The 25401-nt window shown below is 49.2% G+C and overlaps 1 protein-coding gene across 34 annotated transcripts in view; it reads left to right on the forward strand.

Annotated features, from left to right (window-relative positions):
• LOC149370499 (uncharacterized) overlaps positions 1–25401 on the forward strand; it is a 586025-nt gene that overhangs the window by 465935 nt on the left and 94689 nt on the right. The window contains exon 1 of one of the 34 annotated variants that reach the window (XM_089561948.1): positions 20589–20691. The exons of 32 other annotated variants lie outside the window; for them this stretch is intronic. The gene's annotated coding sequence lies outside the window, so the exon portion shown is untranslated. Of the gene's footprint in view, positions 1–20588; positions 20692–25401 lie in introns of those variants that run through there. One more of the 34 variants, XM_089561968.1, reaches the window with a different exon arrangement.

The raw sequence follows: 25401 nt of genomic DNA on the forward strand, positions 1-25401 counted from the left end.
ACCCCTAGAAGAGCCGAGCACCAGTCGAGAGGAAATCTTGTACCCATTAACGAAACCGGTGGGGGGTACCCGGCGGCACTGGGGATCGAACCCAGCACCTCCCGAATGCGAGGCGGATGCTCTACCACAGGCAATGCAGAAAGTTGGGCGAGTTGGTAATACATCTTGAGCTGTCGCAAAGCGCAATGAAAAGACAGGGACAAGAAGAAGAAGCACGCAGGACAAACGCTTGACATCAACTAGTTCTTTACTCGGGAAAAAACACATATATACAGATACATAGAGGGCGGAAACAAATTATAAACCAAGCACTGAATCGGCTTTATCAAAAGTGTGTTTAGCGTGAACAGGTATCAAGGTAAGCAATTTCCTTGCGTGATAAGGTCAGGGAAGGAGTGCTGATACAATTCTCAGCTTTCTTTACAATGCGATAAGCCTCTATAATTTATGTCAAGCCTCTTTTTTCCTTTACCGCACGTGCATGTGGCATTTAACTGCGGCTCATTTGCTTTACATTTTTTACATGACTTGCAGTGTTCTGCTAGGTGCCCATCCGTTGCTACAGCTTGCACAGCACGACGGTGTTCCCTCAACCTATCGTTCAGGCACCTGCCTGTCTGGCCAATGTACGACTTCTTGCACGAGAGCGGAATCTCGTAGACCACCCCTGTGACGCAGGTTGTGAAACGGGTGGCATGCTTCGTTGTGCACCCAGGATGGTCACTCACCTCGTTGACAGCTCGACACATTTGTGAGAGCTTACTGGGCGCTGAAAACACGACGGATACCACGCACTTCTCGGCCACTTTTTTAAGCCGGTGCGACACGTTGTGTATGTAGGGGATCACCGCCGGACGCCTAGTCTGGGGAGCCTTTTCTTTTCGCTTCCCAGAGTTTAGCTCCTTCACTAGGCTTTCCACAACAGAGGCGATGATTTCTTGTGGGAAACCAGCCCTTTTCAGGCGCTGTGACGGCATCTGCACACTGGCCGATACTTCATGCTGACACGATTTGTTGAGGGCCTCATGTATGCAATTTAGGGCAATCCCCCTCTTTACTACCTTTGAGTGGGCCGAATCATATTTCAAAATGCCTTTTTTGGTACGCGGCTGATACACCCAGCAGACTTTATCCTTATCTAGACTCAAACAAACGGCAAGGTACTGCAGACTGCCTTTGATAGGATCCTCACACGTAAACTGCAGACCGTGGGAACAATTTCCGAATCGCATTTTTTATAGCATTGCTACTTTTGCCACCTTCTGCCGATTTCATAACCACAAGATAATCATCCACATACCTAAACACTTTGACGACAACAGATTTATCAAGGCTGTCGCTAATGCGCCTGTCACAATGGGCTAAAAAGACGTCACTTAAAATTGGGGCAAGGCAGGAACCAATGCATATGCCTTCTTTTTGAAGAAAAGACTGTCCGTTATGAATAACAAATGTTGATGCAAGGCAGGTGCCTGAACAATAGGTTGAGGGAACACCGTCGTGCTGTGCAAGCTGTAGCAACGGATGGGCACCTAGCAGAACACTGCAAGTCTTGTAAAAAATGTAAAGCAAATGAGCCGCAGTTCAATGCCACACGCACGTGCGCTAAAGGAAAAAAGAGGCTTGGCAGAGAAATTATAGAGGCTTATCGCATTGTAAAGAAAGTTGAAAATTGTATCAGCACTCCTTCCCTGACCTTATCACGCAAGGGAATTGCTTACATTGATGCCTGTTCACGCTGAACACACTTGTGATAAAGCCGATTCAGTGCTTGGTTTATAATTTGTTTCCGCCCTCTATGTATCTGTATATATGTGTTTTTTCCCGAGTAAAGAACTAGTTGATGTCAAGCGTTTGTCCTGCGCGCTTCTTTTTCTTGTCCCTGTCTTTTTATTGCGCTTTGCTAAGTACAGCTCTACCACAGGGCCACGCTTCGGTTTACGCTTTGCCCACAGTGACGGGATTTGAAGGCGCAGGCTCATTTCCCAAGCAATGCAACCCTACGAAGCCGAGCACCAGGCCGGGGCACAGCTTGTACCCATTTTGAGCAAACTGGTGGGAACCCGGCCGGGGGCGGGAGTCGAACCCACCACCTCCTGCAGCCGAGGCGGTTGCTCTACCACGAGGCCACGGCTGCGATGCTTGCTCCGTTGTGTGACGCGCGCTCTCTCTGGCCGCGCGCGTTCGTTTTCTCGTGTGTTGATGGTAATATCACAGGTGATGATTTTGTTACCTGCCCTGAATAAAATATACGTAGTTTTTGCAGTGTTTAGTTCCAGGCTATTTTTTTTTTTTCAGCCATTCAGACAATCGAAGTAGATACGCATTTACGCTGAAAGTAAGTTATTTGGTGTCATTAGATGAAAAAAAAAAATCATGTTAGCGTCATATACATTGTGAAATCTGGTATATTAAGTAAATTAATAATGCAATTTACATAAATTAAGAACGGTAGTGCGTCCAGCTTTAAGCCCTGAGGTACACCCGGTCGTATTGGCGAAACACCAGAAGAAACAGAATTCAGCTGCACAAATTAATTTGTTTGTTAAATAATTCCTTATTTAATGAGTTTTGCAAAAAACAAGTCTAAATAAAAAAACCCGTAGTAGTAATAGTTAAAAATTAGCTATTCGGTATCAATTAACCACCCTTCTAGTCAGCACGTCTTAACTGTGTGATGGCTCATTTTCTTAAAATGGTCCTGGGTCCACACTGGGCATGAGGAGATTGATGCACAGACTCCAAGAATGGTTTTAGAATATGATTTAATGAATGGATCTGGCTTGATGCTGCTTACGGGAAAATGCAGTAAGGCTCGTCCTCGTCGGGGCTGGGTCAGCTTGTTGTGGCACGGGCTGGACGAATGGCTGGATGTCTGCTGCGGCCGGTCTGGGGATTCTTCGCGGCTGTGCGGCTCTCGTTCTCGGCCAGGCGTTGGAGGAGCTGCCAGGTGTCGAAGCGTGCTGTCGGAGGCCGAACGCGAGCGATGGCTAGACCCAACACCCTCTAGACTAGCGCTCTTCTAACTCTAAAAGGTCATTTTTTTTTAATTGCTGACATTCTTAGGTGACAGACCACGTATATTAATCATTGAGAGGAAGACAATGATTCAAAGAGGTAGACAATGTTTTGTTCTTCAGTATTTATTAGCACTTTTAAAACACGCACGCACACGCGCACACGCACGCACACACACACACGCACGCGCGCGCACATGAGCGCGCACATTGTGTGCAGTTTTATTAGTGGTCGAAATTTCCAGGGCACCCTTATATTAATTACGGTTCGGTTCGGAAACCACCGCCTCCCGCGAGCGGTTGGTTTCCGAAGCGCTCTCCGCTGCCGCTTCGCACTTGCTCCGACAGGCGTCGCCACGCGATCGCGTCGATGAAGATCGCCGACGGCGGCCTTTGCCTGCTCTCTAGCCGGCCACGCTACTGTAACCTGCTGGCTTTCGCAACGCTGTTCGGCTCGGCGCACAGTATAACAATGTAGCCGCCCTGAATCGACGTCGTTGTTGTTTGTGTGTTTTGCGCCCTCAAGGCCCCGCGGCTGAAAGGAAACGACTCGCACGGTTGCCTGCACTGCGAGAAACGAGAAAGGAAGATAAGCAATGGAGGGAAACGGCGCGCGGGTGCGCGTGTCTGTGTTTCCAGAACTATAAGTCGGATACAACTTAAGTCTGCAGTGAAGCTCCGCCCACATTCAGCCTCCGCGCACAGAATTCCTCCACGACAAAAACATAGTCCGCTGCTTAAACGTTTTTTGTTACGTAAACAAGAAGTTTTATCACAACAAAAAAAATTATGAGCTCTAGAATTCTTATACATGGATTGTCTGATATAGTCAAACATTAAAAAGCTGATTTTGTTTACAGTTGCGATTGGGCAGCGAAGTAATACAAGACGCCGCGAAACCGCGGCCCAGTGTTAGCAACTGCTGTTTTTTTTAAGTTGTATCCTACTATAGACTTTCGCGAATTGTTTACAGCGCCTTGGTCGACCTGTGACGAACATACAAATATTGCTTGTATTCTCTATACTTCTGGCGTCGTTAAAACGGATGTTTAGTGCGTGTACTCCAGTGGCTTATCAAAGATGGTGCTTCAGGAGCCATGGCGGGAAACGCGGGAGTTGGGCTGGCGGATAGAGATGTAAGCCACGCAGTTTCGAAAGAAAAGAGGACTGTTAGCTTTGGGTTGGCTTACTATGCTGCTTGGAGGGTGTCGGAAGGTTGTGTAAAAGTGAACTGCCATTTGCGTTCCCTACCTCGAGTTCAATATTGAGCAACCTGAGTATATTTAGTATTGAGCGCGCTCCTAAATGTACGTCTTCCATCTAGCTAACGCGACATAATTTGCAGTTACTGCGCATCCCCCTTCTATTCGCTGAAATATATTGTTTTAGTGCGCGCGGAGCTCCCCGCCCGAGTGCGGGAATTTATTGCGTTTCATTTTCCTTTCAGTCAGAGGTGTCGTCTCTGTCTGATTAATGCGCAGAAATAAGCGATTATGTGCTTTTCCATTGTCTATTTTCGCCTGTTGTGTCGCCCTTCTCAATTTAGTAGCGTTGTTTTCCCTGTGAAAATATCTGCCACACTTTTCACAACTGCGGAAAGATGAGCTGGCGCTGTCGTAGAACGTTTAATTTTATTTTCATTCACGCAATAAAAAAAAAAGCTGTTTTTGAACTGCGAGCTATGGCCTACCAAGGTGTAATAACACTGTAGCTTTGCTTATCCTCGATGAAAGCATATGCGTTACCAAAGCACTGGCACCAATACACGTGTTTTGCGCCGTCAATGAGGTTTTTCAGTGCAGCTTGTTGCTTCTTTTGCATCGGAAGCTTGGACGCAGAGTTCACAATCTGCTCTGCGCACTGCGCGAAATATATGCGGTCACTCTGAACGAAATTCCCAGCAAACCGGTGGGCACGATTGCCATTATGGGCATGATATAACACTTGGCCGAGTCCAGAAGCTCTGCACTGGTGCTCATTCACGCCGTATTGTAGACGTGTCCTGCTTCGAACCGGCCCGCTTCGGTGCAGGACACCACCGTCCGAGCGAGAGGACAGAACTGTCTTCGTGAACGGTCGTGTGTCTCAATGGATCCGAATAAGCGTCAAGCCGTGACGCCGCCCTGCGGATGAAAGACTGAGAGTAGGGGGTGGAAAAAAAAAAAACGAAGGAAACGCAGCGTGCGCGAGCCTTATCGAGCGCGCGCACTCCGGCGTGTTCCTGCGGTTTCGACCCAGATCTGCAGGGCGTCGCGACCCTCGCGGCGAGCGCGGCCTCCGCGCCGCCTCGGTGGAGGTTGTCGTCACGGCCTACGTCAACGCTGACGTCACGCGGCCCAGGAAAGTCGGTCATGGGTTTGTAGTGCGCTACTGGGGGCCGCCGGTGCTCTATGGATCCCGACTCGGGGTCGCCGCCGCAGTGCCGGGGGAAGTGGGTCGCGCTTTGCTGCTCGCTCTGTGCGGGTCTCTTCTCCCCACCTCTTCCTTCCTTCCTTCTTCTTTCTTGCTTTCGCTGCGACGCTTGCAGGGAATGCTAAGGCAACAGGAAGTGGGTCACTCTGCCGAGAGCAGGGTTTCGCGGGCTGCTTTGCGAGCAGGGAGTGGAATTACGGGGGAGCAGACCCGCGGTTCCCCGGGGTCCGCAATCAGGCTGGGCTCACTGTGCCTCGGTGCAGTCGTCAAAACTGATTGGTTTCGTCACGGAAGGGAAAAACGCGGAGAGCGAAAGGTCCCCGTGACAGAGAAATTGTCGCTGTGACGACAACAAAATTTTGTTTCGTTTAATTTGATTTAGCGTCACTAAATCGCTACGAAAAACAACAAGAAAAGCCACCGCGGTGGCTCAGTGGTTATGGTGCTCGGCTGCTGACCCGAAAGACGCGGGTTCGATCCCGGCCGCGGCGGTTGAATTTCTTTGGAGGAGAAATTCCAGAGGCCCGTGTACTGTGCGATGTCGGCGCACGTTAAAGAACCCCAGGTGGTCGAAATTTCCGGAGCCCTTCACTACGGCGTCTCTCATAGCCTGAGTCGCTTTGGGACGTTAAACCACAATAAACCAAGCAAAACCAAACAACAAGAAAAACTAGGAGTTCAGTGCAAGAAATAGCACTAGCATGCGCAGCAAGCTGTTCACGGTGGCTAACAATCTGTAAAGAGCACGTGTTTGCCTCTTCTCGGAAGCGGAGCTAGGATGAAGGGCCGAAGAGAGACACATTTGCTTCCCGCTCGGCGAAAGCATTTGCGAACACTCGCTTTCGTTTTGATATTGCACGCCCTTTGCGCATAAATGTCAAGTCTGGCTTCGCTCGCTGCATGCTCGGCGACACCGCCCCTATTACTGAATCCGGACACGCCGGCACTGTACCTAATCTCCTGTTCGATAAGGGGATATATGCGCGGACGAGTCTAGGCTGCAGCTCTTGCTCAAGGGACCTGCGTACGGGACGTGTTGCGGAATGATGAGCATCTCCTCAAACCAGTGGCGACGCTGGCTGTTGGGCGAGTAATGTGGAAGAAGGCGACGGCAAGGCTTTCTGCCGGGACGGCTGCGTAAGAACCCAGGTAGCGCCGAACATGAAGATAGTGTCATACAGTTGTTGTGTAAGTTGAAGTGTACGTTACATGTGAGATTGGAACGTTACTCTGATGTTTAAAAAAACAATAAGAAATAACGTTGCATGCTGCACATTAACGTTTAAATAACAAAGTAAACGTTGTGCTAGTGCTGTATCCTAAGTGTTATTGTAATATTAAATCAACAAATAATGTTGTGCGTACGTTTTATTGTAAGCATTACTTTAACGGGCAAGCGAAGCATTACTCTGCTCTAAATGTTGTTATAATGTTTAAATCATAACTAAAACAGTGCAAATATATTACAAGCACTGTGTCCCAGAACTTTCTCCACTCTTTTTTCATTAAAGATGTTCTCCAAGGAGCAGTGCTTTGGAATAAATCTTGGATTGTGCCTGCCATATACAGGGTGTCCGAGCTAATTTGGACCAAGATTTATAAATGAAAAACTAAGCGTTCTTCAGAACTGAAATCGCTTGGATGTTGTTAGGGTTTATCTAAAGTTACAGCACCATTTTTCTCGCTCCTCTGTTTGAATAATTAGTTGAGATAAATAAATTAACTTTTTAAATATACCTTGAAACGTTCAGGCGTGAATAGGAAAGTTATGGAGCTCCACGAATACTTTCCAACCCAGGCACTTCCAACGAGATAGACTTAGCGTGGCCGTTTTTATTCGGGAAAACGAAAGCCCGCGGAGTTTTGAAGATACCACGTGACAGCGCGCTCCGTGCGCCCGGATGCGCTGCGATTGCAGCGTTCTAATCGGTGCTTTGTAAAAAAACATCACTCGCTTCGCGCCTTTCGTGCTGCCCAAGACAGAGCTTCGCGTTGAGCTTGGTTCCAAGATAAGCGCCAGTGGGTTCGGGCGGCAGTTGAAGGTCGATCTTCAGTGCCGCCGAGCGCCCACCGGTGATAAAATGGGCGCAAACTTACCCCTGGCCTGGTACTTGGCTTCCTTGGGGTGAAACGTTTGCGAAATGGATCTGTGGCCCCTCCTTGTTTAGACGTTATTACTTTGTGCCGTGGCCCTATTTAGCCAAAGCTGCCCTTGCGCCACAAAAATTAATCATCGTCATCTTCATAATAATAATAATAATAACAAAAAGAAGAAGAAAAAGGCGTCCCTCATAGCCTGAGTTGCTTTGGGACGTTAAACGTCATAAATCAACGAGAAGAAGATTTTGATTCATTGGGGTTTAACTTCCAAAAGCGACTCACGCTATGAGGGACGCCGTAGTGAAGGGCTCCGGAAATTTCGACCACCTGGGGTTCTTTAACGTGCACTGATATCGCACAGCACACGGGCCTCTGGAATATCGCCTTCATCGAAATTCAGCCGCCGCGGCCGGGAAGAAGAATAGTAGAAGAATAAAAGAAGAAGAAGAAGAGGAACATGAAGCCCTCCGCTATACCGCTTCACTCATAATTCACTGTACAGCCGTATTGTGCATGAATATCGGTTTAATCGAGTGATACACTGTAATAGTCACGCCATTTGTCCACGTCTGACCGTGTGGATAGCTATGGCGTTATGGCAGAGAGGGCAGGTAGATGAGCTTTTTGGCAACACGGGCACCCTGAAGCTTCCCTCTCTCTTGTCCACTTTTTGTCATCTGGGCAGCTGTTCTGCTTTACACCAGCTCACTTAATTGCTGGCTGAATTGCTAGTTTCCACGTTTACAAGACAGCAAAGTTCTGAATAAGTATACTTCTATCCTTCACGGAATACGAGCGCACCGCAATTTCATTACAGGCGCGCGGAAACTGACAGCTCCATTTGACTGAAGAGCGCTGCTTTGATCGGTTTGTAACAGCCGTAAAATGTAGTCAGCTCAAGAAAACGAGGAAAGTCCGCTGATAAGCTGTGGGCTGTATCTTCAGATACCGGGGAAAAAAAAAAAAAAACACACGTAAACACGGTTTCTGCATGATTAAGAACCAGCAGGTTAAGATTATATAAGGAGTAGCTACAATTTCTTTCCCCAAGCGGAAAATTACTACAGCTCGCGCCAGTTCAGCGGGAACCTATTAAATTACTTTGGGTCCGTCACTTCGACGGATCGAGTGTGATGTGCCCAAATTTAAGCGTCGGAAAATCACGGGCCTTTTTCCTAAACGAAGTCCTCTGATAATCCCCAGATGATTGTTATTATACTCGGTTGTTAACTTAAATATTTTGGGCTGCCACTCCTATAATGGCCCTTCTAGAGGGCTGAAAGGCGTCGATAGTTACGAAAGAAACCGAAGAAACAAGCTAATAGGCCTGTCGCTAAGTGGCGACAAGTTCCCTAGCGCATCTGGCATTTCCTTCTCGGTCAGAAGAAATTCATACCCGCTCTAATGACGTCGGATCGTCAGAGGCGTCTACTGCGTCGCGTTTGTTTTTAGTTCGCGCAGAAGAAATAGGGCTGTTACTAAACGCACACTGGCGCCGGCGAGGAGCGAGAACAGGGCAGTCGCCGGAAGGTGTCTCCACTATATATCTACTTGGCTTTTCTTTTTCCAGTACCCTATCAAAGGGCTTTAATTAGTCCCAATAAGGAAACTGGCTTAGTAATTCGACCTCCGGATTGCTGGTGCTGGCTGTACAGCTTAAATTTTGATGCCAACAAATAGCAGGAAAGATGTGGGTTTCTCTACGGTTCATGAAAAAGTTCCGACAACTGAAAAAGGAAGCGGCTTTTCCCCGTCAAAGGAGGACCCCTTTCAGCCAATGGCGTCGGCCGATTCTCATGACCCTGCTAGCGTGACAATGCAGGGAGGGGTCTATCCCCCTTTCATCTGCCACTCCCTGAATTGTCAGGCTAGTAGGGTCATTAGAATCGTAATGATGGTTCAACAGCGCAAACACACGCAGACCAAGAAGGGGACAAGACACACACACCAGCGCTAATTGTTTAAAGAAGAAACTAGCCTGGCGAAGCTTTGTTCCACCTGCAATAATTCTTTAAAGAAGAAAGAAACTAACCTATAGCGAAGCATTGTTCCACATGCAAATGCACGCCGTTTTTTGGTGACACTGGTGTGTTGTTTGTCCATTCTGACCAGCGCACTAGAGAAGTAGCTGAAGCCTTTCATATCATCCGGAAAGATAAAGGGTGCGTGAGTACGCCATCTGTAACATTATCCCTTCGAGAAATGAATATGCTACATAGTGGATAGCGGTTCTGCGAACGCACGGGCTTTTAAAGCGGTTTTACCTTTTACCAGCACTAGGAGATTATTGACATTGCACATGTGCGCTGTTTTTTCGTGTGTGTATATTATGACGTGCTTCTTCCTAATAAAAAAATCAGTTGTAAGTTGAGCGCTGGTGTGTGTGTCTTGTCTCCTTATTGGTCTGTGTGTGCTTGCGCTGTTGAACCATCATTATGAATCTGCACCAACTAGCCCAATTTGCAGTTCTTCGTGAGAGTCGGCGGACGCCATTGGCTGGAAGTGGAATCCTTTGACGGGGAAAAGCCGCTTCCTTCTTAAGTTGTACCCGACTATACCTCAAATTGCTTTTCAGAGCGATTTGTCAGACTTTCTTTTTCTTTTTTTGCGTATGAATGTGTCGTTTTTCAACCGCCTCCCGTGGACTCCTATTGGGCCTGCGACTGTCCCTGTTCTTTACGAATGTTTGCGTTTTCCTTAATTTTACTTTTACTGTGTTTTACTTGTGCCACTGACAACCACTGAGAAGTGTGTTCTCAGTTAAGGCCTTTCACCCTATGTTTGGCGCATTATATTCCCAGGCGCTTTGTCGCTACAAAAGCAAACACAACAGCAGTCAGCTAAGAGCTGAGCAGCAAAGATGCATTGCGTTGAACTATGTACAGTTATCGTCATAAGTGTATGGGACGTAAATCGGTCGAGCAAATTTATTTTCTTTGCATTCAGAGTGCATTGCTTGCGAAGCTTAAGGGAGCATTATGCAACTCGAACACTCAAAATAAGGCTGCATTTACTATTCCATGCAGGCTGCCCGAAAAAACGGCGATTAAATTTAGTTCTATTACATTCCCCGACTTTTGACTGCGGGTGTACAATACACACACTTAAATTCCACTCAAGTGTACAGGCCGTCCTCTGTGTGCGTGCTGTGTCTTGATTGATGCGCTTGCAACTACGGACTCCTAGCTTGCAGTGACGTTCAACGGTCATGCCTTATAAAGTATGCAGTTTGCGCGTCGCAAGTGGATGTCTTAAGAACTCGGTAGCGGAAATGCCAACGCATATATTTGGAGTCGCCTGGCGAAGTTTCGGCTCTGACTAAACGGCCTGGCATTTCTTTCGTGCAAGACGAAGCCATGCGACTCCGGCGGAACGCGAATAGTAGCAGCAGCAGTATTGTTAGCTTTTGTTTGGAGAAATCAGTAGCACATTTCGTTGCGTACTATGCTAAGCACCTCAGCCCTTGCGCATACCAGGTAACATTCATTTTGAATTCACACACACATACGCACGCACGCTCAATGGTGCAATTCGAGTTACGGTCGATCCATTGCGAAGGTGTGTTTCGTGCTGCGATCAGTGCGCGTTAAATCCCATCTAATTTGGTACAGAAATTTTCTTGTTGCAATAGTATTTTGTTCTTTTTGTTTTGTTTTAATGCGGCAGCATTAGAACCTCCATCGTCCGGTGTTCCCTGAAGCCTCCGAGAACCGCCTGTCGCGCCTGCAGAGGTGGCAGAGTGGAGAGAGGGGAAATACCCCTCTCCAATTTCAGGGGAGAGGAGGGAGATGCCGTACTAAGAATGACTAAGAACATATGAAAATGAGTGAAAAAAAATGAGTCGGACAACGGTAGGCCTACGTGCTAAATAGACAGCCTTCGGAAGAACTATACCGGGTGTCCCAGCTAAATGTAACCAAACTTTTAAAAAAGGCGAAGTGTCCTAGTCCAGTGAAACCAACTCAGGGTTGTTCATAGTCGCGTTGCCTAGTCTTGAGTATTTTTTTCGCTCTTCAAAGCTAATTAATTAGTCAAGCTTAATTAGCTAACTTTTTAATTATTGACTTCAGGAAGAAAGTGTCAGTGCAAAAGTTTTAGATCACCCAAAGTCTCATCGAGGAGAGGACTTCAGAAAAAACGGATTTTATTCTTTAAGGCGCGTCTTGGGACGTTGAAGTGGCACAGTTGTCATGTGGAAGCTTTTTCTTATTGTGCGGGTTACGGTTAAAGGCCGGTAAAAAAAAAAAAAAACTACTTTACGTAGATATTACTTTGCTGCAAATTTTTCAGTAAGATGTTTCTCAAAGCGATCTACAACTTTTACATTGACATTTTGTTCCTCAAGTCAATAATTAAAAAGTTAGTTAATTAAGCTTAACTAATTATTCAACCTTGAAGAACGAAAAAATTACTGCAGACTAGGTCACGCGACTCTAAACAACCTTCTTTTTTTCAGACGGCTAGGGCACCCCGTGTTTTTTAAAAGCTTGGTTACATTTAGCTGGGACACCTGCTATATTTGCGCGGAAATGAGGCTTGTGGGAGCTATTCCTTCTCGCATTGCTCGTGAAGAGCAACCTGGCCTCGCAAGCCGCGTCGTAAACAGTGTTTGAAGCAGCCACCTAAAAGTGCAGTGGGGTTATCGCTTAACCGCTGCGTCGGTGCTGGTGTGAGGAGTCGCCATGATTTATCAATGTGACACTTTTTGCGTAGCTGCATTGTCAGAACTGGTATAAAATTATAATTGGAATAAACTGGGGACCGAAAGACCATGAACTTAATACTGGAATGGAATTATGATTAGAATTGGAATAGTTTGACGGGTGAAAGAAGAATGCAGTCGCATATCCTCCGCACCAATCCAATTGATCGCCCTTAAATTTTTGCTTCTTTTTACCGTTACCGTTGCGGTTGGATGCTTATCCGACACTTTTCGTTTAGAACAGGCTGCCAAAAGCATCATCATCATCATTATCATGCGTAACCTAATTTGCAGCCATATGGGGCTCAGTAAGATCGCGTACAGGGTGTTGATGGATTAATAATCTGCGCCGCCGCTGTGTTTAGTAAAATCTCTTCTCGCACTGTAAAGTGTAGGTATCTTTTGGGAACGGCCATTACTTCTACGCGTGCGCCTGTGCCTTTGGTAGCGTCTTCCTTTCTTTCCACCCATTTAGGTTCGTGTTTTCTGCGTTGTCACTGTGACTCTTTTTTTCTTAAATTTTCTTCTTTGTCCCAAAATAATTTCCGTCCCCTCCCCGCGGGTAGATTAAAAAAAATTCAGGGAGCACTTTGGCTCTCTAAAGTGCTGGAAGGCGAAGCCTTTCCTGGCGCATTGTTTCGCATTGACTGCGAGTCTGTTTGTGCTGTACTAGTGCTTGATTTGACTAAACACTTTGACTGCGGACTTTGACTGCTTCTTTAGCACGACTCTTCCTCTGCTACGACCCCGCTGCGGTGGCTCAGTGGTTACGGCGCTCGGCTGCTGACCCGAAAGACGCGGGTTCGATCCCGGCCGCGGCGGCTGAATTTCGATGAAGGCGAAATTCTAGAGGCCCGTGTGCTGTGCGATGTCAGTGCACGTTAAAGAACCCCAGGTGGTCGAAATTTCCGGAGCCCTTCACTACGGCGTCTCTGATAGCCTCAGTCGCTTTGGGACGTTAAACCCCAATAAACCAAACCTTCCTCTGCTACGATGAGTACGGTTGTATCCATGGCTCTGTTCGCACTAATGAGGTATGTAATGTGGTCACCCACGGACGCCTTACGCCCCCTGTCGGAGCGGACGCCAACTATTTTATTAGTTGTGTCCTCCAAAAGGGGGCGTCAGGCATACGTGGGTGACCTCATTACTTCGAATCCGCGCACTCTGACGTCATAACCATTTCGACCAACCGTTAAGCGTGACACCTCTGCTGACAACCTTCTGTCGACAACGGTGAGGCATTAAAGGCTTTCGCCTTAATATGTGTTCGTTCCTAATTCTCGTCGCTTTCCCTGGCACCTTTACCGAAGCGTTCCAACTTGACTTTCGTCCACCATGTTAAAAGCTGCAGAGGACAGGGCCTGAGATTCGCAGAACTCGTCTTCCGCAAGAGCTAGTGTCCAGTGTAAAGGAAAAAAAAAAGGCTGGCCGGGAGCTCTGCTCTACGGTCGAGCCGAAGCTGAGCTGCAGATGCAGGGTATAGAGGTCAAGCGAGGGGTCCGCGTATGTAACCAACAGTTCCATTACCGCCATGCACCTTCCCTGAAAACGTATCAATCCCCAAACGAACAACAGTTGATCGTAAGGGTTAGGAAAAGGGGGGCGGGGGGGTGGGGGGAGGTATTGAATTTTTTTTTTTTTGAAAAGCCCGAGGTTAGTGTGGCAATCCTAGTGAAAATTTTTAGCTTAAGAAAAGGACATTCAACCACTTCGTATGTCGAAGGCTCGGGATTAATTTGGTCACGTGAGTGCTTTAAAAGCAATGTGGGTACAGATTCAAGTTTTTCTTATGGATTGCCAGTTTCAAGTCTCAAGGAGGATGTTTTCACTGAAAACAGAGCTCTGATGAGCGAGAAAAGAGCGAAAAATGGAATGCAGGTGTCAGCACCAGGGGCCGAACTAAACTGTGGTGGTGTCAGAGGAGATTTGTTACTGCATAGAAGAGAAAACAAAGGATTACGCGCCTCTCTGTTACAGGAGCTTTGATTTGGTTGCAGCACTTTATCGCACAATGCACACGAAAAGGAAAACTAAACGTGGAAATTAAAACGGAGGAAGGTCACGACCCTTGACGTGCTGTCCAACGTCACCAGTTTCATTCAGGGTGGTGGGGAGAAGTGTTTTACGTTTATTTCGAAATTTCTGAGCGGTTGGTGTCTTTGTGCCGCTGAATGAGCCATATTTTTTTTTTTTTTTTGAGAACGAAAGTCGGATGAAGTTATCGTTTTGGTACACTGTCGTTTTCTTACAGTTCAGCGTTCGCGACGTTGTGCTGGTGCGAAACAAACATGGCAGCACGCAAGTAAGCAGTAGTAACCATTCTAGCTCACTTTAGCAGTAGCGACCCGACATCTCAGACAAAACGGTCACGGTCATTGACCACGCGAGCGGCCGATAGCAACTTGGAGAGAGCGGGAAGGTGCTACATGCAGGGCGAAACTAAAATAGATAAAAGAAAAAGCTCCCGGCCGCTCCAGCGGAGGAGCGCGCTGGCGACGGCGATTCCGCTATCGCGCGATAGCACGGCCGCTGTTGCCGTCGCCCAAAGCCGCTCGAAACCCGACGCTGCCGGCAGAACCATGCTGCCGCAACCGCTTATGGGCGGCTTGCCGGCCACACTTGTATACTGGACGCATGCGAGGGCTCGTATTCGCACGGCTTAAAGAATCCTGCAGGCCTAACTGAACTGAGTCGCAATTTTTGAAACCGATATTCGAAGGAGGGAGTGTACCTACTCTGTAGTAGCTGCTTGAGCACAGCCTCGCGAACAGGACTACACCGCTGTCTCAAATCACCGCAGTTAAAAGGAAAACCTGTCTTTTCCCGGGGCCCAAGTCGAGAAGGTGTAGTGAATGCGGAAGAAGCATTGATGTCAATTATTTTTTCAGCTTTTGCTTGAAACAGCATATATGTAGTCATTAAAAACCAGAGTTGTCAACAAACTGCTGACGTGTAAACTTCTCGCATCAGCACTCCAAGAGGAACTGCAAACGTACGGGAAATAGGGGGCAGTGGTGACGGCCTTATACATGCGTGCAGAACCCATCAGTTAGACTCGGGTTCAGGTCTTCCTCTTTTGTAGTGGTGGAGATGGGGGTCCATTTGGGCGCGACACGTTGCAGGAGGGAGATGAGACGTAGACGAACTTTGCAGATATGTACAGCTGGGTTTATTTACAACTATATACAATTATACACATCGACCAGGGTGGTCGCTAGCATTCAGGACGATCGGGAGCGCCAGGCCAGAGCTCGCCCCTACGAAACCCTGTCCTGCCTGACCAGCTTAACTCGCGCTACGCGTAGCGGCTCCTCGTCCTTCGGAACGTGGCCAGCTCAAAGCTAGACCCTGTCCGTCTCTCGCGACTCCGACTCTCCACCAAGAGTCCCTGCCCAAGTCTCCCTTTTTTGGCGCCAAAACGCCTCCTTAAATAAGTTTCCCCAGCATTCTGGGGACCAACTTAGTGACCAATGAGAGAGGGGCTTCTTATAACCAATCAGAGCGTTTTCTCTGCAACTCAACAGGCCAATAACACGCCGGCACCCACGAGCTTGTTTGCTCGCGAGGGCCGCATGCCTTTGAAGAAGCCGATAGCGCTTTTGCGCTTTTCCACAAACAGTAAAAACACTCTGACAAAACAACAAAAGCATGCAAGCACCACTTCCATCAGCTGTGGCTCCAAACACTACAGGGTGGCATCTGAGCCCTCTGGCCAGAGGCAGAGTAAGCACAACTCGTTACCCGCCATCCGGCCTCACGACCATTCGTAATTGCACTCAGCTGCCTCCCACGCAAGCTTCCCCCTTAAGTGTCCATGAAGCTCTCTTTCACACTGTTCGACGCCGCTGTCGAAAAGCCATTAACCCCGACAATAGCCGGGGTGCGCGACTCGCACGCACTGTCCGCGGGGCGGGTACCCCTTCCGGCACCCCTCGCTGCCATTGCTGCTTTTACCTTTTGGGGCGGCGGCCCTTTGACACCAGCGTTTACTCTGTCTGTTTAAGAGCCACGCCGCCTAAAACATCTTAAGATAAGGACCAAGTCGGCGGCGCCCGGGGTGATACGCAGATGGCCCGCTGCCCGGCGGCCCGCAAACTCAACTCCATCTGTTTGATCTTCATTCATCTGTTCCATGCCACGCGAAGTTGCAAAGCATTAGATGGGTTAGGAGAGTGTTAGCCTGAACTCCAGCCACACTTGCGGAAAATTGCGTCGCTCTCCTCTCCCCCTCCTCACGTTTTGAGTGAGAATGGAGATGTATTAGTTTGGCAGCTTGCCCCTGAACGGCGCCTTGCTAGCGGAAGGAATCGGATCATAGTTACGGGTTCATTTGGACACGGCTGTATGCTCGTGCTAGTTTTTTTTTTTTTCCTTACTTGATGTGCTGGTGTGAGAGGCTGTGGACGAGCAACCTAATTATACCTCACAGAACTCTGTGCCAACTCTCTTCAGAGGCCCGGCCGCGGCGGCTGGAATTTCTTTGGAGGAGAAATTCTAGAGGCCCGTGTACTGTGCGATGTCAGTGCACGTTAAAGAACCCCAGGTGGTCGAAATTTCCGGAGCCCTCCACTACGGCGTCTCTCATAGCCTTAGTCGCTTTGGGACGTTAAACCCCAATAAACCAACCAACCAACCATCTCTTCAGAGGGAACTTTGTTGGCACTGTTTTGTGGATCCTCCGGTTGCCGCCAGCTGATCGGAGGCCTTGCTATCGAAGTTCAGCCAAATACTAAAGGCTTGGTATCCCGATTGTGTCCGTTTGCTGGGTAAGCTTTTGCAGTTGAATCATCATAATCGCGACCTCATCTTCAATAGAAACAGCGTGAATATGCATCCACCGCAGAACACAGGCTCCTCCCACATCCTTCCAATTAACCCTGTCGGCCGCCGCGGTGAGTCAGTGGTTATGGTGTTCGGTGCTGACCTGAAAGACGCAGGTTCGATCCCTTCCGCGGCGGTCGCATTTCGATGTAGGCAAAATGCTAGAGGTCCGTGTACTGTGCGATGTCAGCGCACGTTAAAGAAACTCAGATGGCCGAAATTAATGCGGAGTCCTCCACTACGGCGTCCCTCATAGCCTGAGTCGCTTTGGGACGTTAAACCCTAATAAACCAAACCTTCCTCTGCTACGATGAGTTCGGTTGTATCCATGGCTCTGTTCGCACTAATGAGGTATGTAATGTGGTCACCCACGGACGCCTTACGCCCCCTGTCGGAGCGGACGCCAACTATTTTATTCGTTGTGTTCGCTCATCCTTCAATCCGGCACTGGTTGAAGATGGCTTACACCCACGGGTTTTCAGCTGGATTTTTCACCTTTACCACCCGCATGCCCAACGCATTCTGCCTCTGTTCGTGGTAACGGCAATCACGGGCAGCCACATGCGCATGCAAGTTTCGTTAAGGGAACAAATAACCCTCCCTTTTTGCCCTCCTCCTGGGGTGCGGCGACCTTCTGGAAATCCCGTTTTGCTACCCGACCCTCCGGCCGCGCAGCCCGAGAGTCCGGGTTTCTCAAAGAGCGCGGGAACGCAAGCCGTACGTATCGGCGGCGGCGGCCTGTCGGAGAAGCTTTCCGCGTCGCTTGACAGATGGGGACACGAGCGCGTCGTCGACGTGTTCGCTCACACCTGGCTCGCATGTGTTGGCAGCATCGCAGCGCGCGGTCTCGCGCTCTGCCAGCTCTGCGGTCTCCGTCAAGCTGGCGCGACTGCTCGTCTGCCGGCGTCGCTCTTCGCTGCGACGTTCTTCGATAGCTCATCAGGACGCGTGGGCTGCGCTGACACGACGCTTATTTGATCGGCTCGTGTAAAACCATGCCGGTCTTTTAAGGTGGTATCCGGCTTGCGAACCTTCATCGCGAGAGCGAATCGATGTGCGCTGTGGCGGCTTGATTGTACGCGGTTGTGCAGTTGTGGTCGGAAAATTGTGCTCTTGTGCCGGTAGTGCGGTGTTAAAAATACAGCTAGAACATAGAGCTTTACGAATTTTTCCGCTGATGACTCGTAAAAGGTGTGCGCTTGTTTTGTCAAATTTTTGTCTCCTTTCGGCAAAGAAGGGATTTTACATTTCTCCGTGTATTAACATAGAAATGCAGTCCTCTTCGCGAAATGTACACGTCGTTGACTGGCGAATTCGAACTTTCGGTTTGTTCGAACTCATGCTTTCGTTCCGTCAACGTGGAGTGGTTGGGAAAGGCTCCTCTTATTTCGAGCTCCGCAGAATTCAAGCAAATTTTATGTGATCTCGTTCTAGTACCATTTATTGACTCCAATATCAATCTCGGGCACCTGTTTGACGGCGTCGACGATGTACCAAGCTGTATGCAACATTTGGATGCATTTCGTCTTTAGATGCATGTCTGGGGCGAGGAGGAGCGGGCTCCTAGCCATCCGCAGCTGTGACGTCAGAGGTGCTGATGCTCTATGAGCACCTGTTCGTTTTGCAGGCGTTTGTGAGACAATCGCGGTCCGGCCCTGCGGATCAACCAGGATTACGTGGCCGCTACCCCTCTTTTCCTGCATAGTAGCGTACAAATCCCGGAGCTTGGTTTTGTTCCGGTCATCGCTATGTGCCCCGTATTATTTGTCATTTTGTTTTTGTACGTCCACTTCCCCTAGCACTCCTCTGTGGGCCGTCCCTGCGCGGCAACCATTTTTCCTTCCGGCGACTGTGCCGTCACGGCCGAAAGAAAGGCCCAGAGTGCGCCTTGGCCCCGGCGTGTTTCCCTTTTCCCCGTTTCTTCTTTTCGCGCACACACTGCTCACGAAGAAAGCGCCTCTCGCGAACGCGGCAGCAGCAGCAGCTAGGCCGCATCTTCCTGTGACCGTCAGTCGGTCGCCGCTACGTAACGATGGACCGCCGCCCGTGCTTCCTTCCTTCTGACATTCAGGTTGAAACAACTTTCCTCCTCGGCTTGCACTTAACCCCGATTCTCGCTCGCGCGCGCGCACTAGCGCCCCACATGTTGGCTGACGCCGCCGCTACGCCGAGCTCGCTGCTGCGGCCGCAGCTCTTCCCATTTGGGCGAGGCGTTGCGTCATAGTGACGTCACCGCTCTTTCCCCGTCCTCTCTCCGCTTGCTCTTGAGAAAAGACCGGATGTCACGTGCTCCTTCCCTTCTTGCGTGACGTCACTTCTGCTTTTGGAGCTGCCCGTCTGCCTGCTCGTCTGCGGAGGTCGCGGCCGACGCGGCGGCGCACGGTTTGCCCCTACCGTTTGCTCGTCCGCGTGTGTGGCTCGTGTCGCCCGTCCCGCTACGGTGCGGCCGGCCGAGCCTGCTGACCCAGCGACGTCTTGCTTGATCGCATCGGCGCGTTTTGCTCGTGCCGCTCGCTTGCGTGAAAGGAGCGGCGCAGCAGCTGCTGTGACGCGCACTGCCCGCTGCATACCTGCGGAACACGGTTAAAATGAACACGCATGCTGTCTTGTCATGGATTGACGTCATTAGCATCCGAAAACGGGCACTCGATGGAGCGAACTGTGAAAAAAGAAAGCTCCCCATGCTGGCGTCTTTCTAGAGACGAAAGCGCAGTCAGTACGTGATCGATCTCCTCCAAGTGCAAGCGACTGATTCGCCAGGCAGCTGTACAGAAAGTGCTGACGGTGAAATGGGGGTGCTTTGACGTCATAATGTGATGCGAATCAAGCCCAGCATCTGTAACTAGGGATGCGCTGACGGAATACAAGGGGTGCATACGAAATGTCACCGTATTTACTATCGACACGTACTGCAACTTCGTCTGTTTCTGCAATTTTTTTTTGTTTTTTTTTTGCATGGCTGCCTAATGTCTGCAGAAAATATTCTGGATGGGTCACTTCGCCGCTACTAGTAAACAATCTTCTTGGGAGGGAAAATAAAGCAGAGATGCAGGGAAAATCCCAAGGGATATATAAAAGCACGAAATTAAGCAGATTCAATCGATGTGCACTGACGCTGTGCGAACTGATGATGGATGCTGTAATGTAAAGGTTTTAGTTTGAGATCACAAGAGGATTCCACATTAACAGTAACGAGGGCACCTTAGTGACACAACGCTATGTATCTACACGCTTCATGGAATTCATATACACAAATACGAAACAAAAAGAAAAGTAGTACTCGAAACCGAAACCAAAACCAGGTTACCAAAATTTACGTTTTACCGTTGTTGCCGGCTGCCAGACCAAACGCACGCTTTGCAAACAAGCACTGCTTGTTCTATGTATGTTACAAAGTCGAATAAATTGCCCTGCATAGTTCAGAGAGAAGCAAAAGCACGAGCAGCGGTCTGAAATCCGAAAGCTCACGGGGCTGCAGCGGCGCAGAGCATGGATTACTCACGCCAGGACGCGCCAGTTGTACGCGGCGCTGCTTATCAGGCGCTCTCTTCAGGAAGCGCCGCCATCTTGATTGTCGCCCGTGACTACGTAAAATGGACGGGGTCTGGAGGCCCGGTGGTGGAGATCGCCCACAAGGTACCGTAATCGATTATTTGTCGTTTCCTGACTCGCGATCGCAGTCGACTAGGGTTCTGGCAAAGGACTGTGGCTACTAGTGGAGCTGTCGCCGCGTGCAATCGCGCCGGGCGATCGCCGAAGCGGCTTGTACGGGACTCGGCACGGCTGGCGAGCGCCATGTTCCCTCCGGTTACGCTCCGCGAGCGGGCCTGTTCGAGGCTCTCCGCCTCCGTAACGCCAGCCAGCATCATCGGGCTCGCGCCGTTCGCTGGCCCGAGTTCTGGCGCACGGCCCCGCGACGTTGTTACGCGCGTCCCGTTGTTTTTGCGGCGCGGGCGTCCGACGCCCTAGTTCCGTGCGGGCCGCACCGGGGTTGCCTTGGCTCGTCTCGGCCAGTGTTTTTTTTTTTAAGCCTAATTGTATCGGAGTCCCGTTTATTTTGTTTTGCCGATGCCTGCGTAACTTGTCGGCCGTTGTTCGTTGTCCGTGCCTCGGAACCCTCGGTCCGTGGCTCTGCGCTTTCCGGACCGATTGACATGGGTGCATTTCGACTGTCGTGTCTGCGGCGGCCCGTGCGGGCCGAATGTCATTGGGTTGTTCATGCGTGATACGGGCGCCCCTAGGCCTAATCTGCTCGCGGAGGGGTGCTCCCCGTGCTAGCGGTCCCGACGCGGCCCGCAGCTTGCTCGGTGCTGCCAGCAGGCCCGTGCGAGTGGCAAGTGGTCCCCGTCGGCCGGTCCGAAACCTGGGGCCGGCAGCCGCAGCTGGCGGCCACCAGCGCGGCCCCGCTAACCCGGTCGCCGGAGGCGGCTTGCGAGCGCCGGCCCCGCCGCGGGGCCGACCCGTTGCCGCCAACGTCGTCGGCGCCGCGTCGTTGTGTCAGCGCCTTCGAAGGCACTGTGTAAAACTCGAGCCGGCCGCTGCTGCGGCCGCCGAGAGACAGCGCTGTTGGTTACGTGCTCGCGGGCGCGTTGAAAGGCGGCGTGTTGTTGGCCGTTCGCGCGACCTTGAACCTCAGCTTGGCCGCTCTTTTTTTCCTCGCTTTCTCGGGGAAAAAATGGCGTGCGCTAACTGCGATCTGCATGCCACTCGCTTTTTTTGACCCGGACATATTTCTGTTCGGATCAGTGCGAGGCACTGCGCAGAGCGTGGTGATCGTGGCGGCTTGGGGCTCGGTGGCGGGTCCGGCCTAACGGTCGCACCGTATCCGAAACGTGCTCGGCGCGGGACCGGCCCGGACGGGGACGAGCGTGCCGCCACGCGCCTGCCGGCGACGTCCCCTCAAGCACGGACCATCATGGCCCGTGCGAAAGGGTGCGAGGGGGGGGGGGGGGGGACGCCTTTTTTCTTTTCTGTATTATTTTTGCAATCGTGTACGCGCTCTTCTCTGGCGACGTATATCGATCTGGTGGGGCCCTTTTTACACGGGCAGCTCTTTCGCGAGCCGTGTCAGCGTTGCGCAACCGCGTTACGTAATGGCGGGGTTCGCGTCCTCCCACAATCTTATGCTTTTTCTCTTTTTTTTTGCTTCCTCTGGAGTAAGCTCGCCTTGGCGTTCTCGGAGCCCGAACACCGAGGCGGCAAAATCCGTGCGTGCGTTACGTTCCGTGCGGTGGCCAGGATGGGGTTTCAGGCGTTCTTTCGCTTTTTACCCGGCCGCCTGAGGCATTCACCGTTCGACGGCACTCGCGATCGAATCACGCGCCGATGCGTGTGACCCTCTGTTGTATTACCCTTCCTTTCCGAGCCTCCCTTCTGACACCGCCCTCTCCATTCTGCGAACCACCTCGCGGTCTTGGACACGCTGGGTCACTGATCGCGCGCTTAACGCGAAGCCTGGCCAGTGCGGCACAGGAGGCGATAGTGTTTCCTTGCTTCGCGGTGGCTCTCACCTCGGGGCGAATGTGTTACTCTCTGGCATCACCTGCTCAAGCTCGGGGCATTTCACTTTGTTCTGGGCATATTCCTATAGAACCTAGACATTGAGGTTCTGCCTTTTAACAAGAGAGGCTTGCATACAGCATGGCAGATGTGTTGTCAAACTTCGTGTTTGACGTCACAGTGTATTTGAGCTTTACGATGAAATCTTAGTGAAATTTTCTTGCCAGTGACATTCAGTAGCTCACTCAGGTTTTTTATGAGTATCGATCACATCTAGTGACACGTGCCGTTGTGTGTTTATGTGGGCTGTTTCTTTTTCCGTGGAAATGAAGCTTTGAGTGCACCTTTACCTTCATGTTTTGTTGGCAGTCAGTTAAGGTGCACGTGAATTTGTTTTCAAAAAAGGGAAGATGAGTAAATGTTTCGGTGTGAACTAGCTGCCTCGATTGAGAAATGTTATTGCGTGGGGACATACCTGAAAAGGCACGGTTCTAATATGCCCTGGCAAGAGTTAAAGGTCTGGTTATATCAAATTAAAAGCTTCCGTAATGGGCTTTAGGCTACCATGGGCACCTGCGTAACAAATAATTCTATGATCATTCCTGAGTATTAGTTAGCTAAGTACTCCTCTTTCCATCTGTCCCATTCATTCATTCATTCATTCATTCTGGCCTGCTGTGGTGGCTCAGTGGTTATGGTGCTTGGTTGGTGACCCAAAAGACACCCGGTCGCGATGGTCGAATTTCAATAGAGGTGAAATTCTAGAGGCTCGTGTACTGTGTGATGTTGGTGCACGTAAAAGAACCCCAGGTGGTCGAAATTTCCGGAGCCCTTCACTATGGCATCCCTCAGAGACTGAGTTGCTTTGGGATGTTAAATCTGCATAAACCCATAAACTCTTCATTCATTCATTCATTCATTCATTCATTCATTCATTCATTCATTCATTCATTCATTCATTCATTCATTCATTTATTTGCTTTCTCTTTTTGCAGAATATGAGCATTTACATATGGAGGAATTTCAATATAGCCTAGTGACAAACTTTGCGATGTACAGTATATTTTTTTTTCCTTTTCTGTACTTTCATCTGTACCTCTGTTATTACTGAAAGGCCCATTACTACCATTTTTAAGCTTGTTCCGTTTGTAGTTAAATTGATCTCATCCAGATTATTTGATCCTTCTTGAGGCCCTGAGAGCTGGCCAGTTATGGGTTTTCTTGCATGTTCTGTTGCTGTAGAGGATGCTTTACGAGAGTTTAATCGCATATTAAGGACCCTTGGCATTTGACATATGCTGAAGACAGCACAAAATTGTGCTCTCCGTGAAGCGAAAAAATACATCGCATTCAAGAACAGCTGAGCTCTTTTCAGCACCATTTTGCATTTGCGTGAGTGATTTCGAATTCTGCTGTAGTGTTCTCTCTTTTTCCCAGTTGAAGGTTTCGAGTAGCAAAAGCTCGTTCTTTGGCATGAAAATACGAATTTAATACCAAGAGGCACTTAAAAATGGATAATTTTTCCTGGCCCCTTGGTCCAGACACGTACTACTGATGGCGTCAAGTGTGTTAGGAGCTCCATGATCACCATTGATTGGTTTGATTTATTGGGGTTTAACGTCCCAAAGCGACTGAGGCTATGAGAGACGCCATAGTGGAAGGCTCCGGAAATTTAGACCACCTGGGGTTCTTTAACGTGCACTGACATCGCACAGCACACGGGCCTCTAGAATTTCGCCTTCAAGAAATTCAGCCGCCGCGGCCGGGATCGTGGACTAAGGTGAAATATAGCCCGAGAGTTACATGTATTGCATTCGTCAGTCTTTTTCTACCTTAAACAAGGTTTGTTTTTCAGTGAAAATGGCATCTTTGCCATTAAAACACGGTAATCAATTGGTAACGGCCAAATTTGTCTTGCCTCCGATGTCCCTTTAAAAGGAAACTCCACGGGCTTTTTCGCTTATCGTTTCAGTTTATGATTGTAACACATTTTTTTACTCTTCCGTCTATTAACTGCAATGAGTTTGTTTTCAAAGTGACGGTCAAAACAGTTTGAAGCGGCGAAAGGCAAAGTTTCGGCTTACACAACATCGCAGACAGTATCTGAAAAGATCATGCGCGTGTGTTGAATGACTGAACTGGTGACTGTAAGCGATAGCAGTATTAGTATATCTTTTAAAGGCCATGAACAAGCTGGTCATTTTTTCATGCTGAAAGCAGAGTGCAAATATCAGCGGGCGAGGAGTTTGTGATGTTAAAAGTGCAAGGCAGTGTGTAGAAATCAATCTGATTGAGGCTGCGAAAGAGGAAAATTTTCAATTATTTGCACCGAAAGAAAATGGCTTCCTCAAAATTTTGTGTTAAAATGAGGGGCTGAGCCGAACCTATGGTGAAAGCTTCTTTAAAATGCATGAAGCTTGGTAAAAACCCCATAGTTGTCTTTAGACATTGTTATTTAATAAGCCTGTTGCTCTGTTAGCCAAAACTGCCGTAATATAAGTACATCTGCTTTGTACTTGTAGTGCAAGCAGAGTGCCATGCCAGCAAGCATAATGTAGAGTAATGGGATTTATTCTTGACCCATATATGCCGGAACCTCACAAATTTGAAAAAATATTTTTTGATGTAAAAATTCTGAATGATCTTTTCATTGGTGAAAATTTTATTTTTCTTAGCACCAACTTTTGAGCCGTTCAACTGTGTAGGATAATTAGCAAATTCACTGCCTTCGAAACATTAACGTGCGGTAAAGCTTCAAAAACTTGTCATGGACGTTAGTTATATTTCTTGTCATGCGCGATGGTTTCCTTGTGGCAATGCACAAAAATTATTTGCTTCTCTTGCAGA

This window comes from Amblyomma mixtum, chromosome 1, assembly GCF_055824585.1.
Source record: "Amblyomma mixtum isolate Tamu chromosome 1, ASM5582458v1, whole genome shotgun sequence".
Lineage (NCBI taxonomy): Eukaryota > Metazoa > Arthropoda > Arachnida > Ixodida > Ixodidae > Amblyomma > Amblyomma mixtum.